Below are 19,107 nucleotides of genomic sequence, written 5' to 3'. Positions count from 1 at the left end.
TTGGCATCCCATCTCATCTCTGACCTGCTAAGGTGCACACAAAGAACTCTGGTGAAAAGAGCTTCTTTGCGTTGCTCAGACCAAGTCTGAAAACTTAGCTCCCAGTAACCCTGTTGGTAAATATTTGAGTCACTGACAGGAATTGCTGAGCATATTCCTGGCCCAGGAAATCTTCCTCCTTTGTATCCCAGCCCGAGTGAAGAGTGAGTCAGGCTGTGCTTGGGTGACCTTCTCCCCGTTCTTTCTCCTGTGGTGCAGAGGTGGAGCCATAACCTCAGGCTCAGCTGACCGGCTATTGCCTGCTTTATAAGATGCCAAGGGCTGCCTATGTAGATTCCCAGGGTGGAACTGTAGGAACCAACCAGTGTCAATGGTTAACCCAGGCTCTTGGTGTCTGGAGCTTTTCTTTCCTGTATTATTAACTAAAGAACCTTTTTCCCATTGCCCAGCTGTGAGCACGCAGCTCATAGATCCTCTATGGAGAGAGTGAACTCAGGTAAGCGTTGCTCTATTATTGTCATTATTCAAAGTCATCCAGCCTATGTTTTGCTCAAGCTGGCCTCTTTGATTAGGAAGCAGCAATGCTTTGTATCCAGCAATGTAAATATCAGTGTTGAATTAAATGCAGTTAAGAGAATGTAATTTCCTCTGCAAGGGCTTTAAGTAGGAGTCTGTGTGTCATATTCCTTGAGTTCTTTTGAAACTTTGGTTAAAGACAGTTTCAAATTGGTCTTGAGAGAGTTGACTGAAGAGATCTTATGTGCCACTGTAGATGTAGATATCTAAAAGTGACTTCCTTCTGTCCCATATTTAATACCAGATGGAGTATTCTATAACTTCTATCAAAAGCAAATCATGGCATCCATAGATATGCATACATTTATGAATATATGGCTTCAAGCTTTGGAATGTGTGTTTAAACATCCCCTAAAAAAACTTCAAGAAAAATAGGTTAATTTTTTTCTAAGAATTGTATATAGCTATATGAGAGAAAATAAAAATATCCATTTTTCTAGACTTATATTATTTATTTATTTATTTTTATGCAGCAGGTTCTTACTATCTATTTTATATATATTAGTGTATCTGTGGGGTGAACTGGGAGATTGGAACAGACATATATAGACTTATTTTAACATAGATTCGAAGTAGAGAATTTTCTCCTGTTGTGTTCATTGTAATTTCTCTAAGCCTTTTTTCTTGTCCATTAAAATCTTAGAACTGTTGTCTCTGAGTATCTATTCAGAAAATTATAGATTTATCAATTCTTGCTCTCTGGACGCCATGAATTCTTTAACATATAAAATCAAATTGTCAGGCTTCCCTGGTGGCACAGTGGTTGAGAATCCACCTGCCAATGCAGGGCACACGGGTTCGAGCCATGGTCCGGGAAGATCCCACATGCCGTGGAGCAACTAGGCCTGTGAGCCACAACTACTGAGCCTCAACTACTTTAGAGCTACAGCCCACGAGCCACAACTACTGAGCCCGTGTGCCACAACTGCTGAAGCCCGTGCGCCTAGAGCCCGTGCTCCGCAACAAGAGAAGCCACCGCGATGAGAAGCCCGCGCACCGCAACCAAGAGTAGCCGCCACTCGCTGCAACTAGAGGAAGCCTGCGCGCAGCAACAAAGACCCAATGCAGCTGAAAATTAATAAATTAAATAAATTAATTTTTTAAAAAATCTTAAAAAAATATCAAATTGTCTCCCTTGTTGCTGGCTATAGGTGGTGAACAAGAACTTTTCTTATAAAGCTGATGCATTTTGGTCATTCGCATTATACTCTTATACAGTCATAGGAACTGAAAGGTCATTAGGGAAATAAGACTGGAGTATTTGTGCTAAACACCACCCTTACAGCTACAAGAGACAGACCCTTAAGAAGAAAACAATATATTAATGTACCTTTGCCACTTTACTTTGGAAACTGTAGACCAACCACTCTCTAAGTCAGATTTTAACCAACAAAGTGACTTGAAATGCCTAAGCCACAGCTGTTTTGTGGAATGCCATGTAAGAGTTCCTGAAATTAAGCCAAAAAATAAGTTTAAAGGTGAACAGGGTCCAGAGTTCAATTCACTTCAAATCAGCAGAGAGAAAGAGGGAGAGAGAGAGAGAAACAGAGACAGAGACAGACAGTGAGAGAACCAGAGTAACTGATAGATGTAATTCCTGCTTAAGTTTATTTTTAGAACATGAGGACCGTGATAAAATCAAGGCATTAATCCCACGCGAAACAAGACCATGACAACATTTGAAACTGGAAGAAAAGACTGAAGTGGAAGCGGCACTCAGCGATGCTATTATAATGCATTTCCCTAAATAAGTGCATTTTTATTTGCAAAAGAACAAGAGTTTTAAGGGACACTGAAAAATCTGTTTTTTCCATTGTGCATGTGAATGGTGAGTCCACGTCAAGACTTGGGTATAAATGAGTTGAAAGTTAGAAAATAGCATAAGGTATAGGTTTTGGAAAAACAACAGATATATAAAGGGTATTTAGAATAAATATTTATAACCAAGACCACCCAAGGATTTGGTTGAATCATTTCTTTTTTGAATTCGTAAAACCCATCATTTAACAAACTGTTTAGCTTTTGTCCCCTATGAATTTATCCTTGAGTTACTTCCTTGTTCTGGGAAAAGTGGCCTCAAATCTAACTTTAGGAATAGTGGGTGGAAAATATCATTATTTCAGGCATCACAGACTATAAATATTTCTATGGTAGCTTGGGGAAATAAGCATTTATGTGCTTACTATGTTCTGAATGATTAAATACGATATTCATTGGATCTTCACTACGAGTATGAAAGGAGCTATTATGTTCATTTTATAGATGAAGATTAGATTTTCCACTTTCTGGCTATGTTATCTGGGGAAGTCACGTAACTTCTTCAGGTCTAAGCTTCAAACTCAGTCTTGTGTGAATTCCACAAGGCATGTGCTTCTCATTACCGGATGATATCCTACCTTTTCTAACATTATGATACTAAGAGTTATTAGGCTTGATAGAAACAGCAAAAGGGGAATGTCCCCAGAAGATCTCACACATATGATCTTTGTCTGAGGATGTGGCTGAGAGCACAGACGGGTGGCCAATACCCTCTCTCTTGAACCTGTGAGTGATGTTTTCTCCACAGATACCGGTTTCAACAAACCGATGGGATGCGTGTCATCACGACTCCATCACTCTATGGTAGCGGAAAACTTAACCCTGAAGAAGCCACCCTGATTCTTTTTATAAGGTGATGACTGACACTCTGCTCTTTTTTCCTAAACATTTATGTCACATTGATAAAAGCAGTTCTTGCAGAATGGAGGACATTTTGCTCTTTGTTTTTCCTGCTAGTACCATTGTTTTGAATAATAGGAAAGAACTAAGTTAGCGTTCTTAAGAAGGCAATGACCTACATTTTGTCTGTGAAAAAAGAAACTCTAGAATTCTGATTCTTTTTTTTTTTTTTTTCCCCCTGCCACCATAGTCTCAAACCCTTGACCTCTGTAAGACACCAACATGGAGTTAACGGGTCATCTGGTCATTTCCCTGATTTGATTGTTATTGCACTTAGCGAAAAAATCCACTTTTCTCTAATTTATTCACTGATTGATCCTCTCAACAAATATTTATTAAATATAAAAAAAGTCCTAAAGAAGGAGGGTTCAGTGGGAGATGATTTATTGCAGTGAAACCATTTTCCTTAGGAACTTAACATTAGTGAAGGAGGAAAAACAGATAATTTGTCATTGAGTGATACAACACTTCATCTATTTAACATATTTATTGATTGACTACTGTGTACCAGGCAATAATTAGACATCAAAAATATACTGATGAAAAGAAAAAGACAAAAGTCCCTGCCTTCATGAATCTTGTATTTTAGTAGATGTTGACGGAGACTATCAATAAGTAAAATAAATTGCACGTCAAAGGTGATAAGTCTGGGGCTTCCCTGGTGGCGCAGTGGTTGAGAGTCCGCCTGCCGATGCAGAGGACGCGGGTTCGAGCCCCGGTCAGGGAAGATCCCACGTGCCGCGGAGCGGCTGGGCCCGTGAGCCGTGGCCGCTGAGCCTGCGCGTCCGGAGCCTGTGCTCCGCAGCGGGAGAGGCCGCAGCAGTGAGAGGCCCGCGTACCGCAAAAAAAAAAAAAAAAAAAAAAAAAAAAAAAAAAAAAAAAAAAAAAAGTGATAAGTCTTTATGGAGGAAAACAATAGGGGAAGAAATTAGGTGTGGGAGGTGGAGGAGTGAGAATATTGTATGAGTTATTTTGGAACAACAAGCATCTGTTATCTCCGAGTTTGTGTCGGTCGGGAAAACAGGCTTATCCGGGTCCTCTGGCTCAGGGTCTGTCAGGCTGCAGACACAGAGTCCAGTGGGACCGCAGGCATCTCAAGCCTCGCCCGGGGGAGGATTCTCTTCCAAGCTGAATCACGTGGTACTTGGCAGGGTTTGGCTTGTCTGGGGCAGTTGGATGCGGGGCTCAGTCTCTACTAGCTGTTGGCTAGAGACCTCCTTCAGTTCCTTGCCACTTGGGCCTCTCCATAAAACAGTGCCCAACATGGCAGCTGGTTTCCATTAGCTCTAGTGAGCAAACAGGCAAGACAGAGGGCAGAGTCTTTCTCTAGCCTGATCTTGGATGTGACATCCCCTCCGTTTGGCCACATTCTGTTCATTAGAAATGAGTCACTTATTCCAGCCGGCCCTCAAGGAGAGGGAATTTCACAAAAGTATGAACTCCAGGAGGCAAGGATCACTGGGGACCATGGCCAAAGCTGCTTGACACAGGTTTACACGTTTAAATAGGATGGTCAGAGAGAGCTTCACTAAGTAGGTGAAATTGGGTCCAAGTCCTGGAGGTGGTGAGGGACTGGGCAAGGTGGATACCTTGGAACAGAGCAGTTGAGGCAGACAGAACAGCCAGTGCAAAGCTCTGACGTGCTGGGCATGTTCGAGAAACCACAAGGAGACCAGTGCAGCTGAAGCACTCACAGAGGGAAGAGCAGTAGTGAGTGAGGTCATCTCTGTGCCAGGAGTTTTTTCCAAGATGGAGAGGATTCTGCCAGCTAAATATGTCTGAGACGTCTTTTGGAGATGTTAGAAAAGACCCAGGGTAGGTATAGATTTGAATCGTTTGGAAAAATATTGTGTATGGCAGGCAGGTGATGGTGATAAACAAGATACAGACGTGGGAAATCGGGGTAAATGAACACCTGGCTCCTCCAGCTTGACCAAAGGAAAAACAGAAAGGCGTCTTAACACCCAGACTGTGCTGGGGTTGATGACCTGCTACTCACCAAATGAGACTTGTAAGGAACACGCCAGTCCCGTCAACACAGAAACTCACGCCAGCTTTTGCCAACAGACAGGGAACTACAAAGCAGATGTAGATTTCTTGGGTGGTAAACACTATGAGAAGGCTTTCTCCAAATGCCTCTCTTCTGATTAGGATGTTCCCCTCTCTCAGATTTTAGCCAGTAATGACCAACAAGTCACCCACTGGTCTTAGCATCTTCAAATGATCGCTTTGTTGGAAACCACGCGAGTAAAGGACTCTAAACAAACAGTCCTTCTGAGGTGCGTATTGTCTTAGTCCATCAGGGCTGCTGGGCAAAAATACTATAGACTGGGTGGTTTAAACACAAACATTTATTTCGCACAATTCTGGAGGCTGGAAGTCTTAAGATCGAGGTGCTGGAACATTTGGTATCTGGTGAGACCCAATTCCTGGTTCATATAGGGCTGTCTTCTCACTGTGTCCTCATATGGCAGAAGAGGCGAGAGAGCTCTCGGGGGTCTCTGAGGGCTCCACGCTCATGACCTAGTCACCTTCCAAAGGCCCAGCCTCCTAAATCCATCACATTGGGGGGTTAGGATTTCAATAGATGAATTTGGGGAGGATACAAACATTCAGTATGTAGCATCGATGAATGTCAAAATAAACTCAGATGTTTCTAGGCCCAAGAGCTCAGCTTCAGGGAAAAAAAAAAAAACGGCTTGTCTACACCCTGTAATGATTGCCCTGGAGGATCCCTCTGCAGGGACATTTGCATCCTGCTTTCTTAGCTGGCCAGCCTCAGCAGACTTGGAGGAGAATTCTTTTTCTCATCATTCTTAGGCCATACGTACCCTGGACTTTGTAGTTATTTAAACGTAAGCGGTGGATGACTTTATTTTCTTATAGCTGCTCTTCACTGAAAAAGATGGGATCGATTTTTTTTTTTCCTGTCCCTCCAGGGTTTTCTACTCTAAAATCAAGGATTCACATGCACAATGTGTATAGCATTTTAAAGAGGCTTTTACTTTTAAAATGTTTTCTAGTTACATTGGCTCCACATTCACTCTCTCTCAAAAGGAGACCTGAAACTGTCCACAGATGCAAAGGAAAACTGAAAAAAAGTCAATCATCTAAGAAACAGCCCCCAAATAGACTTACCCAACAGTTCCACATAAAGAAGGTGATTTTTACCTTAGCAATGTCCAGGAGTATCACCTCAAGTTCTGATTTTATGTAAAATATGAGTATAGTTTTAAAGACTTCAGACAGTTGCAATGGCTTTAGATTATGTTCCATAAGATTTATTCTTTTAACTCAAAAAGAAGCATTCAGTTATTCTTTCTTTTTTTAAAGAAAAAAGTATGTTCCAGCACACATGACAAAAACATATTTCATCACAATGAATTTTCATTTTTCATGATACTCCATTTTAAATTAGAACCATGTTCCAATGCAAATCAATAATCATTTATTGCGTCTGGTACCAAGATGACAAAAGACCTGGTCCTTGCCCTCGGTCTGGCAGAAAAAGGCAGATCTGTAAATAATTAAGGGCAATTCAATGACCTAGTACCATGATAACATGAGATATGATGAGCACACCAATGAAATGAACTTTTTTCACGAAAGCGATAAGGTAATCGACAAATTTGTGGCATGTTGCTCTCGTCCTGGGTGTGCTTTTGGAATTCAGAACTTTTAGGCACTGAAATATTGTTTCTACTATGAACTCTTTTACGAGATTTTTTGTTGCCAGAAGCTTACTCTGACAGTTCCCTTAGAATTATTGTTTTCTTTCCCCTGTAGTTTGGTAACTGTATCAGGGTTATCCAGAGAGATAGAACCAATTGGGTACATATATAGAGAGAGAGAAGGAGAGGTAGGAAGAGATTTAATCTAAGGAATGGGTCCTACGTTTGTGAGGGCTGGCAAGTCTGAAATCTGTAGGGTAGGCTGGCAATCTGGAAATTAAGAGTTACTATTGCAGTCTTGTGTCCAAAATTTGCAAAATTTGCAGGGGAGGCCAGCAGGCAGGAAACTCAGGTATGTTGCAGCCTTGAGGCAGAACTGCTTCTTCTGGCTTCTTTGGGACCCTCCGTCTTTACTCCTAATCCCTTCACCTGTTGGATGAAGACCACCCTCACTGTGGAGGGTCATCTGTCAATACTTTACTTAAAATCTACAGATCATAAATGTTCATCACAGCTAACAAACATCTTCACAACAACATCCAGAATGGTGTTGGACCAAACAACCGGGCACCATGGCCTGGCCAAACTGATACGTAAAATAACCCATCCCAGGAACACAGGGCATCTTCACTATGATTGTATTTTGCCATACCATTATTCAACATTCTAAACCTGAAGCTTCAGTTTCTGTAAAAGAAGTTAACTATATTTTACTCATTATATACATTTCAGATTCCATAAGATGGAGATGCCTAAAAATACCATCATTTTTGTATAGAAGCATCCAGTAATTTAATACAGCATTTTCAGTGCTATAGTTTTTTAATAAGGCAACCTGGACAGAGAGAAAATGATTTCTTTTAATTCAGGCAAAGAAAAAGACACCACAGTCTAGCCTTCTAATGGCATTGTCTCTTAACTTCACTCTCTGTACCAGATATTTCAGCTACTATATATTCTCTCTTAGATTTTCTTTTTAAAAAAAATTTTATGGGCGTAGAGTTGATTCACAATGTTGTATTAGTTTCAGGTGTGCAGCGAAGTGATTCGGTCGTACGTAGACATGTATGCATTCTTTTTCAGATTCTTTTCTCACATAGGCTGTCGCAGTGTATTGAGTAGAGTTCCCTGTGCTATACAGGGGGTCCTTGTTGGTTATTTATGTTATGTAGAGTAGTGTGTGTATGTTAATCCCAGGCTCCTGATTTATCCCTCCCCCCTACATTTCCCCTTTGGTAACCATAAGTCTGTTTTTTATATCTGTAAGTCTGTTTCTGTTTTGTAAATAAGTTCATTTATGTCATTTTAAAAATTAGATTCCACATATAAGTGATATCATATGGTATTTGTCTTTCTCTGTCTGAGTTACTCCGCTTAGTATGATCATCTCTAGGACCATCCATGTGGCTGCGAATGGCATGATTTCTTTCTTTTTTATGGCTGAGTATGTGTACTTTATTTTTCATATGTATGAGGCCTGCCGCCCAATGACTGTGTTCACAGTAGTAGCAACATGCCAGGAGCTTTGAGAAGCCACAAGGTAAACATGGTGTATCTTCTTGAAGCATTAATTTAACTCGACACTTTGGATGGAGAATAGACGAACTAAATCATTTAAGTGATAAGCAGGTTAAGTAATTATTTTTGTAATGCAGTATATATTTTAAAGAAAAATCATAAGACTGGAATATTTTGGGCTTCCCTGGTGGCGCAGTGGTTGAGAGTCCGCCTGCCGATGCAGGGGACACGGGTTCGTGCCCCGGTCCGGGAAGATCCCACGTGCCGCGGAGCGGCTGGGCCCGTGAGCCGTGGCCGCTGAGCCTGCGCGTCCGGAGCCTGTGCTCCGCAACGGGAGAGGCCACAACAGTGTACCGCAAAAACAAAACAAAACAAAACAACAAACAAACAAACAAAAAAGACTGGAATATTTTGAGCTTGGGCTCAGTCCGATGTGTCATATTCTCAGATCTCCTAGGATTTGGGGTAGGGATAACGGTGATATACTCATTTCTCTTTTGTTTCTTCAGATTTTTTTTTTTTTTTTTTTTTCGGTATGCGGGCCTCTCACTGTTGTGGCCTCTCCCATTGCAGAGCACAGGCTCCGGACGTGCAAGCCTAGTGGCCACGGCTCACAGGCTTAGTTGCTCCATGGCATGTGGGATCTTCCCGGACCAGGGCACGAACCCGTGTCTCCTGCATCTGCAGGCGGATTCTCAACCACTGCGCCACCAGGGAAGCCCCTTCAGATTTTTTTGATGGACAATTTTGAGAAGCACTGTTAAAGGAGGATTTTTCTGAGGTTAAATACATGGGTTAGGTTAGTACTTGATTAGCTACGGGGCTCTGCCCGCATCCACTCCACCCAAATAGCTACTCACCCGCAGACTTGGCAGTCTTCTCACAACTATGTACTTATCTCATGTGAGACCATCCCAAACAATAGTCATTCAGGACATGCTGTCTCTACTTTGGGAAAATAAGCCAATGTAGCCTCAAGAAACAAGGCACCTGGCATAGGGCTGGACCACAAAAATTTTAGTAGATCTCTGATTCAGGCTTCTTCTATGTGGGAGCCACCGCCTTGAGTCTGGTGAACAAGAGCTTAATAAGACTCACCAACTTGCACTTACCTGAAAGACACACCCAGCCATCCTGATGATCTATGAGGTTATTAACTGACCTTTTAGTGTTCTTGTCATGTACTATTGACTTCTATTTATAGATGGCATAATAAAATCCTTCCCTGGACTTGCAACTAAAATTTGAGAAGGTGCCAGAGTCTTAGAGGCTCTGAGCTATGTGCCAGGATTGTCACATCCAGAAGCTTGCTCCTTTGGTTCGGGTCAGAATTCAGTCAACTTGTGGGTGGTTAGAGAACACTCACGGAGAAAGTAGTGTGGCTAATTTGAGCAAGTTAAGAGTTATGAGTTACACATATTTAAATTTAGGCTTTGTGGGAAAGGCGGTTTCATTTCCTTAAGACTAAATTTTTATTTAGCTGTACCAGATAACAGTATTGAGTTGGAGATAAGATTACGCCATTTACACCAGGAGTTTAAAAGCTAAAGAAACATTCAGAGAAACAAAACTGAACGGAGCAAAATCATAAACAAGCAGACCCGAACGAAACCTAACAGAAGTAAAATATACCGTAATTTAGGCTCACAGCAGGAGTCAGGACCGTGTTTCCATGCCTTATATTACCGTAGGCGGAATAATTTGTGTGTGCTTTTCCTGAACATTCGTGTCACCTCATTCCTGTTCTTCGCTGGCATAAAGGAGGGACACTGTTTCTCCAGTTGTGCATGGAATTTTTTGTGAGGGGAAAAAAAAGTGACTGTATTAATTATGTGCAAAGTAATACCATGATCACTGCATCGTGGACCTGGTTATTTTTGGCATCAAAGTAATAGCATTCAGTAACCACATTGCCACTCAGGAGACAGAACGTGGTCGTCTTTTACACTTTGGTTCCACGACTTGAACAAATGGCATCTCTGCTCTTCTAAGTATGGGCACAATACTCATTCCACTAGGCACTAGGCCATATAAAGATAACTCCGTCAGTTCCTCGCCGATGGGAAAGATGAAGCCTGTCCACAAAGGACACGGGCAGAAAAAGCAACTTTGCTGGGAAATTGGGGGAAGCTTTACAGTGGAGGTAATGCTTGTGTTTCAGCTTGAAGAGAAAAGGAATGTCTGTCTGATCTACAAAGAACTGAACATGTTTGGGAAAGTGTGAGAAGTTCGGCGTGGCCGGAGTAGAGGGTGCTGGTGTAAGAACTGAGGCCGGGCGGTGACACCTGGGCTGAAGAAGTGGTGTGACCTAGCAGTACCTCACCTGGGAAGGCCTTTCGTGGGGTTTACCCTCCCCCCCCCCCAAATCACACGCAACTCTAGTTCCAAGACTGAACTATTTACCCATTCATTACCTGTGACCGATTCTGGGCAAGGAGAAGGATTTAATCAAAAATGTAGAGAACAGAGAACAGATCGAAGAAGCTAATTGCTGATGTTTTTCTGCTTTACAGAGGACGCTTTGATTCTCATGCAAGGCGGGCTTTTTCCAAGACATAGAACTCTTTCTAACGCAAATAACTTCATAATTGCCCAGCAGGGCTCCATTTTCTTCCCAAGTCGTCCATTCGCCAGGCTTTATGGCCCTACACTGCGTGAATATTAACTTGGTGCCACTCTATTTAGGGAGCACGTGGTCAGAATAGTTTTTTTTCACACCTGAATGGAGCGCTTGAGATGGGATCAGGGATTCACCTGCAAAGACGCAGCTCCTCTGTATACCAAGGGATGACTAGATAGACTGAACGGGGCGTTCTGGCGGTACAAAGAACACTGGGCTCAAAGTCAGTCGCCCTCAGTCTTAGGATTGTTATATATTTACTCTTGCTGGGCAGTGTGTAGTTCTCCATTGTCAGTTTCCTCATCTCTAAAATCAAAAGATTCCCATCATTTGTTTCTGCATTCCTTCAACAAACACTTAATAGTGTATGTATACATTAAGTGTGTGTATATTTATATATATAAATAAATACATATACCATATATAAAAATAAATCTATATTATATATATAGGAGAAAAAAATATATATATATACACACACACATTCCTCTAGTGGTTCTGCTTTTCTAATCAAACCCTGGTAACCAATCCTATTAGGTATGTATATATATGAGTTATGGTAAAATATTTGACCTTATATACTGGGTGACACCTGTGGCGCTGCAGCCTGAAGCCGCAAGGCCGGCAGCCGGCAGCACAGGTGGACGTGAGGTGAAGGAGGACGGCCGGGGAGAACCAGCAAAGATTAGCCGGAAGCCGCCAGGACGACACGAAGCTCATGTTCATCTCTCACAGCCCTTGAGCCTCCAGTGAGATCACGGGGGTGTCCAGAGGGGAAGCGGCTGCCCCCCGCCACGTGACCCGGGAGCCGCGGGAGCCGCGCGCGGGAGGAAAGGCCGCAGGAGCACCGGGCTCGCCTGCCGCTCCGGGCCGCCGCGCCCGCCGCGCCAGCCTGCGTGAAGCCCCGCGCCGCCCCGCGCCCCGTGCCGACCTCGCGGTGTGACGAGCGTTACGGGATCCGCCTTGCGCGCGCCCTGCAGAGCGTCTCCCGAGGCCCCGGCCCGCCTGGAACGGGGAAGGAAATGGGATTCTGCGGCGTGTCGTCCCGGCCTAGCTCAACCGAGACGATCCAAACCTACCGCCTCTGACGCCCGCCACTCGGAGTAGAAAACAAAGGATTGAAACATAGTTCCTGCCTCCAGGCAGCTGACCGCGTTCGCTGCGATGCGTGTGATCCCAGAACTGCTCCAAAGGGAGGACGGTGCACACGAACGAGCTTTGCAAGAGCTCAGGTTTTAACGGCCGTGCAGAGTCTCATTCTGGTTACTTGACATGAGATTACCTCTACTTACAAAAAGTGGAAACTGGAGAATAAATGTGTGCTCGGTCTTCTCATAAATGTATATTCCCTGAGATACCCTCCTCGTCTTTATCTTAGTTCACTTTGGGTGAGTGGTGGTGCTGAACGGATAGCAACCGAATCTCTGCACTAACCCAGCTCTTTGGGTTCGCGTCATTCTGTCTGCGTATTTAAGTCACCAACCGTTTTTCCACAGAGACGATGTTTGCTTTGCTTAAGTATAACTTACCCCTCTTTTAACCTGAGGAAAGAAACCCAGAGATATATTAAGAAATGTCTGGACCGCTGGCAAAATTCCTTGACGATGAAAAATGTAGAAAAAAGCAATGAAGATAGGAAGTAGCCTCCAAATGCTATGCCAAAACGGTATTACGAAAGCTGCTTCTTTATCATCGCCATCTTGTATAAATTGTCTCTATTTCCTTATTAGATTACGTTTGACTAACTCAGCTTAATCTGCCTCAGTTTCTCTTCCTTTGCTGCTGTCTAATGGGGTAGATTTAGTGTATTTCAAAGACGTCATGTTTTCTCTGTATCACAAAGATAGTGTCACAAGGATAGGTGGCCTCATCCGTTCTGTGAAGGGTTTGTGTCCGTATCCCAAATGCCCTGTTACCGAAGTCATGGAAAGAAGGTATTTCTGCTGAATCTTCCATGAATGCTACGAGGTTACATGGAGAAACTTATGGGATGTTTCACTTACCAATAACAAAGGAGCATGTGTCATTTCACGGCAGAAATAACGTTTCCAGTTTACTCCCTGATTTTTATTTAACAAACACAGGGTGCTAACTACATGCTGTGCATTGTTCTAAGTGCTTTACAAGTATTCCTCCTTCCACCCCCACGAGAAACTTTATTTTTACAGATAAGAAGACAGGAGCACGGAGAGGCCATGGAATGTTCCCAAGGTCACACAGCTAGTAAGTGGCATAGCTGATTTTGGACCAGGCAGCCTTTCTCTATAAGAAGTGTTTTAAACCATTAACCCACTCCCTCTAAAGGACCTCAATTCCCCATAAATTCAGATCTGTGTGATTGTTAGTAATGCTAAATTATATTGACACATAATTTGGGTTATACACCTAACATTCAAGAAACCTTTGTACGCAACTCAGAGCGAAAGCCTGAGGAAAGCTCAGGCATTGAAATGATAAAATAGAATCAAACTCTCCCCCCTGAACCCTGCTCTCTGCTCTCTGGTTATTGGCTTCTCTGAAGTATTCTGTTTGGCACGCCAAACATTAAGTTGTGCTTTCTCTATCAAAGGCATGTAAAGAATAAAAAACAAGCGAATCAGAAACAGAAAAGAAGATATCTGTACTCTATTTAACAGGCAGAACCCCAGCTGCACCAGCACAAGCATCTGTCATTTTCATCAAAAGTTAACAAACACACAAAAAAGTTAATCGACACAAACAGAATTTTAACACCATTAATCAATAAGGACTTCACCTCATAAAGCAAATATAATAGCCAATCTAAGGAAAGTAATAATTCATTGATGGGGGAAAATACAATCGTTCTTTATGGTCCTAATGACATATGGAAATCGGTCGGCTTTAATACCGAGTATTGAACTAATACCAAACAAGCCATTTGTTTGAGGGGAAAAATATGATAAAAGTAGAGCCCAGTGGGCCTTGACAGAGTTCTTAGTTTAGAGTAGAAAGTCTCCCCTTAATTAATTCAGTATAAAATAGAGCCCTTCTCTGTGCCAGCGAATATTAACTTCATTAGTTAGAAGTCACTGCTCGTGATGTGCAAATTTTTACAATGGAAGTTTTCATGGAGAAGGTAGAAGCAGCCTTAGTTTTCACTCTTGCATTAAAATTAATTAAGAATAACAGTGAGTGATATGAAGTCACCTGTGTTAACTATTTATGGCATAGCAAATCCTGTATTTCATTGGTTCCGCCATTTATCACAAATGAAGTCAAATTTATATGTTGAGAAAGAACATCCAACAAAGCCAGTGATCAGCATAATGAAATTGTATTTTTAACAGTAAAATATTTTCAGTATTCTCTGAAAGAAAATAAAAAACTATACTTCCAAAGAAAGAAAGCTGTTAGCATTACATTTTTACTATTTAAAAATAATTACATGAAAATAATTATTTATTAATCATTTTCCAGGATTCACCATAAAAATGTCTCTTGAAGAAATAGGATGTTTACTTCTTAAGTTGAAAACAAAAACTGTTGGACAAATTTGGCAGTTGCCCTACCCTTAAGACCGTTAGTGCGTTCATGTTAAAGATCCCTGAATTCCTGAAGGTTCTAATAAACTTCTTTGTTGTGCTTGGCATTTCCTTTTGCGTAGTCTCAGCTTTTAAACCAAAGACCAGATCCTTCACTCGCATATTTTTGTTTTTCTTGTTTTACTCTTTTTCCGATTTGATTCCTAATGAAAATAACAAACATTTGTGGGTAGCACTTCAAAGCTTAGAAAGTGCTTTTACAACAGTGATCACATCTTATCTTCAAAACGACTCTGTGAGCTGAGTGAGAGTGACGTAGTAGAATTCTCATTATAGTGATGGGAATGCTTAGGCTCAGGTCGGTGAAGCCATACATGGCACCCAAGGGAACTCAAACTCAAGGGTTTCGACTCCAGATCCATTCCTCTTTCAGAAAACATGCAAATCCTACAGATCCTCCTTTTCTCGCCCATCTCTGCAGTAGAGGGTAACAAGCGATTTCTCAGCGTGCAATCGGTTTGTATTGTAGAATCAGACAGACATGGGTTTTAATCTAGACTGTGCCCCTTATGCCCTATGTGATTTAGGCTTAGAGGTTCTCAAAGTGTGTGCCGGCCCTAGAAGCATTAGAATCAACTGGGAACTTGTAAAAAATGCAAATTCTCCGGCTCCATCTCAGACCTACTGAATCGGCAGCTGTGGGGTTGGAGTCCAGGGTATCTTACAAACCTTCCAGGTGATTCAGATCCACATTCAAGTTTGGAAACCAGGGGGATGTATAGGCCAAGGCACTTCACTATCAAACTTCTGTTTCTCTTTAAATTGGGTCAGTGATAGAGTTTTGGGGGTCAATAGTATGAAACAGTGAATACACAGCAGACAGACGCTTTAGAAATGTTGACCTTCCCAGGGGAGTGAATTTCATTAAAAGGGTTAATTCTAACTCTTTTAATGAATTTGGCCCTCCGTGAGAACAGCAGTGAAGTGACACTTATTTTTTTGGATGCTGCATTTTTTCTAAACCTGGAAGAGAGGACTATTTCTAACTTACAGGTAAATGAGATGGTCCTTTTTGGCTATATTCAAAGTAATTAGTGGCTGCCATTGAAAAGAAATCAAATGAAGTCAGGTGGTGGTGTTTTTTTTCTACTAGGAACTTTAATAAAAGCTCACGGAGGGGGCATGACCTCTGTCTTTGTCACCGGCATTTTATTTGTTGTTTGTTCACGGGATTCTGGCATTTGAGTCATAATAGCTTTGCCCGATGGCCAATTTTAGTTCCGTGTCTTGAATTACTTAAAACTTATAGGTCTTAATGTGGCTTAGTAAATTAAGTCTTCCGTTTAAAATAACCTATAAATTCAATTTGAAAACTCAACGAAGAAAATTTTTTAGCCTTGTGTCCATCAAAACGTTTGAAAGTGGGTCTTCTGTGGCTACACGGAGTGTAGAGATAGGAACAAGCAAATCAAGCCAATTTCTCCTTTTGATTCCTCTTCTCGTCCTCTTCTTGGACCTACAATAGTAGAGAACACTTGTTAAAGACCTACTGTGTGCCAGGCACCATGCTATAAGCTTGGGGTCCTACTATCCTTATTTATTCGGCTCTTTAGGGAGGGGGTGTGGGAAGTATGCTATGACAGGAATTGGGTGATTTAAGCCACATGAGTTGACCACCTACGTTTTTGTTTTTAGATCTAATTAAGAGCCCTGCATAATTTGTACATGAATTTTAACTGCCAGGAAGGAACGAGGGCCTTACTTAGATGCCTGCTTTCGTTCAACACTCCGTCTATAGCCAAATTCCTGAAGTCTGAAGAGAAACAACCACGTAAGCCAGGGGGTTTTTTGTTTATTTGCTCCAATAGTTCCCAAAGGTGGGATTCTTGACTTGGAGGAGACAATGAGGAAAAAAAAAAAAAAATACACCTTATGTTACTAAAGTGTAAAACTGCAGGGTTTCCATAATTGTGGTAGTCTACAACCGGAGGGCACACTAATAAATAAACTTACTTGGCTAGGAAGAAGGGAAAATACTGAGCTATAAACGAGACTTACCACCGTGTGTAACATTCTTTTTTCAGAAGGTTATCATATCTGTTTACCAAATCTATATGTTGGTAAACAATTAAAAGCTAGTTACTTCAGTGTTTACAGAGAACACACAGCTCTGACTACCTCTGTTTAGAATCTCTAGTCACATCACACTCACGATAAAGGCAGAATATGATATTCTAACACTCCATAACCCTGGCAATAACTGCGTCCATCTCCCGAGGTCTAGTCCTGATGTCCCGGGGCTTTAAGCAGCAAAGAGATCTGACTGGGACTGGTGGTGTCTACTTCTGTCCAGCCTCAGCTGCCTCTTTGCACAGCAAGAAAGCTGTTCAATCATTTGCTCAAACATTTATTTTTTTAGGCTCCACCTTGAATTTAATCACATACTTATCTTCCTGCCAAAGTATTTGTGCTGGTAAAACAGGGCAACTCGATCTAGGCAGAACCTGCTCTTTCTGCTTCTATCCAAAGGGTCAGTGGTAGAAAGGCTGATGGCAGTGATTTTATAATTGAATGGAGTAATTGTTCTGAGGTTTTTGTGTTTCCCTTGAAAGAAAATGCTACAGGCTTGAAAGCTCGAAGATAAGAGGGAAAGTCGACGTCACAAAACACTGTGTGCCTTCTCACAGACCTTTAGCTTGTAGAAAACAGATCATCTTTGTTACACTTTGGCTGGATAAAATCGACACATTATATGGGTAACTGAGGTCAGTGGAAACCCTTGGAGTTTATTTTCCCAGGTACTTTTCTGGGCTGAATTATGGGCCTAATTGAGGTTCATAGTGCTACGGACAGACTGAGCTGAATTCGTTGGGTTCATTTACCATATTCGTATGTTAAAGATACTTAAAAGCCCAGAGCTGCCATTGTGAATGATCAGACTCTATAGTCTCTCTTCAAAAGTGACCAGGAAATGTATAAAGGACCGTGTAATTTTGCTAAATTTGTCAAACAGAGAATCTGAAAAATGGAAGTGTGATCCATTTCGTTTGCCTCGACGGCCAAAAACGTAACCAAAACCTTGTTCAGAAATACTGCTTAGCAGATTATGGCTACTGAAAAAAGACTCAAAGTCCTCAGCCAGGCAGGTAAAAGTTTTGCCATTTGGGGCCCAAATTCACGTTTTGGCTCCTCTCTGCCACCATTTCTCTCCCTCACTTTACACCAATGCTGCGTCCTTTCCTCCCTTCTGAAGTATGTAAGTCCTCTCCCACTTAAGTCACCCGTCTGAGCAGGTGTCTCAACGTTAGAGCCAAATCCACCTTTTACGGGACGCTTTTCCAGAGGAAATCAAGCAACAAGGCGCCGCCCTCCTTTGAATTCATCCTGGTTTTTCTATTTTGTTCTCTGCCCATCAGCCGTCAGCCAGGACCGTTTCCCACTCGTTTGACTGTTAGTCGAAGCATAACTGAAATAAAAATACAGTATCGGGGATTATTTCCTGTTTGCTGTAGCTAGTCTTCTGAACCGCTTACTAACTTCCTGTGGACTGGCATTGTGTCTTGTAAATCATACATTTGCGAACAGCCTATTTGTTACCGACCTCTTGGACTCTTTAAATCAGTAGGAATTGGTAAGAGGCCCAATGAGGCATTCAGACAAGTCTTTGCTGGGACTTGTGCTGCAGCAGGAGGGGGCGAAAGCAAGTAATGCGTCGTAACCTTGACCCGTCCCCGGGGAGCGGGGGTGGGGGTGGGGGTGGGGTGTGAGCTTAACCGGGGTAAGGGTGGAGGCGGGGCGGTGTGTCGGGCGGAGTGGTTGGCTGAGGAGGTCCGCTCACCCCCTTCACGGTGCTGCGTGCAGGGGTCCCGCGTGGCACCGTGCTTTGGCTCCCGACACCTCACGAGGGGAGAGGTGACAGTTGCGTTTTGGCCTTTCTGTCTCTTACTGTCCATAATTTGCCCCGACTGCGCATGCACGCAGTTATTTTTAGTCCCTCATAATTCCTTTGTATCTTGTTGCTCCAGGAGACGTTTGTCCAGGTGCAAGCCCTGCAGCAGAGGGTCCCAGGTCCCAGCCTGTCTCATAGTAACCACCTTGAACGTCGTAAAAAGGCCGGGGGCGGGGACGGGTGGGCAAGGAACAGCATTTATGTCTCTGGGGCAAATAATCAAAAGTTCGGCTGAGGAATGATATATAATAAGATTTGCTCCTTGATAGGATAAATTGCAAACAAGTTAAAAACAGGCAGCATTTATTTGGGGTTTTCCTTCTACTCTGTCCCTCACCCTGTCTCCCAGTTCACACACACACACACACACACACACACACACACACACACTCTCTCTCTCTCTCACACACACACACTCTCACACACACACACACTCACACACACACACTCTCTCTCTCTCTCTCTCTCACACACACACACACACACACACACACACACTTCTTCGGATTCTCTGATTTCCTCTCTCCTGCTGGGTGCACTAGTACTTTGCTT

The 19,107-nt window shown here is 42.5% G+C and overlaps 1 protein-coding gene across 1 annotated transcript in view; it reads left to right on the top strand.

Annotated features, from left to right (window-relative positions):
• Positions 1-334: 334 nt before the first annotated feature.
• Positions 335-19,107, top strand: part of KCNJ16 (potassium inwardly rectifying channel subfamily J member 16) — a 54,841-nt gene continuing 36,068 nt past the window's right edge. The window contains exon 1 of the mRNA XM_067020457.1: positions 335-496. The gene's annotated coding sequence lies outside the window, so the exon portion shown is untranslated. The remainder of the gene's footprint in view (positions 497-19,107) is intronic.

The sequence above is a fragment of the Kogia breviceps genome, chromosome 19, assembly GCF_026419965.1.
Source record: "Kogia breviceps isolate mKogBre1 chromosome 19, mKogBre1 haplotype 1, whole genome shotgun sequence".
NCBI lineage: Eukaryota > Metazoa > Chordata > Mammalia > Artiodactyla > Physeteridae > Kogia > Kogia breviceps.
The sequence above is the reverse complement of the archived record's forward strand: the minus strand, read 5'-3'. Positions and strand labels throughout refer to the sequence as shown.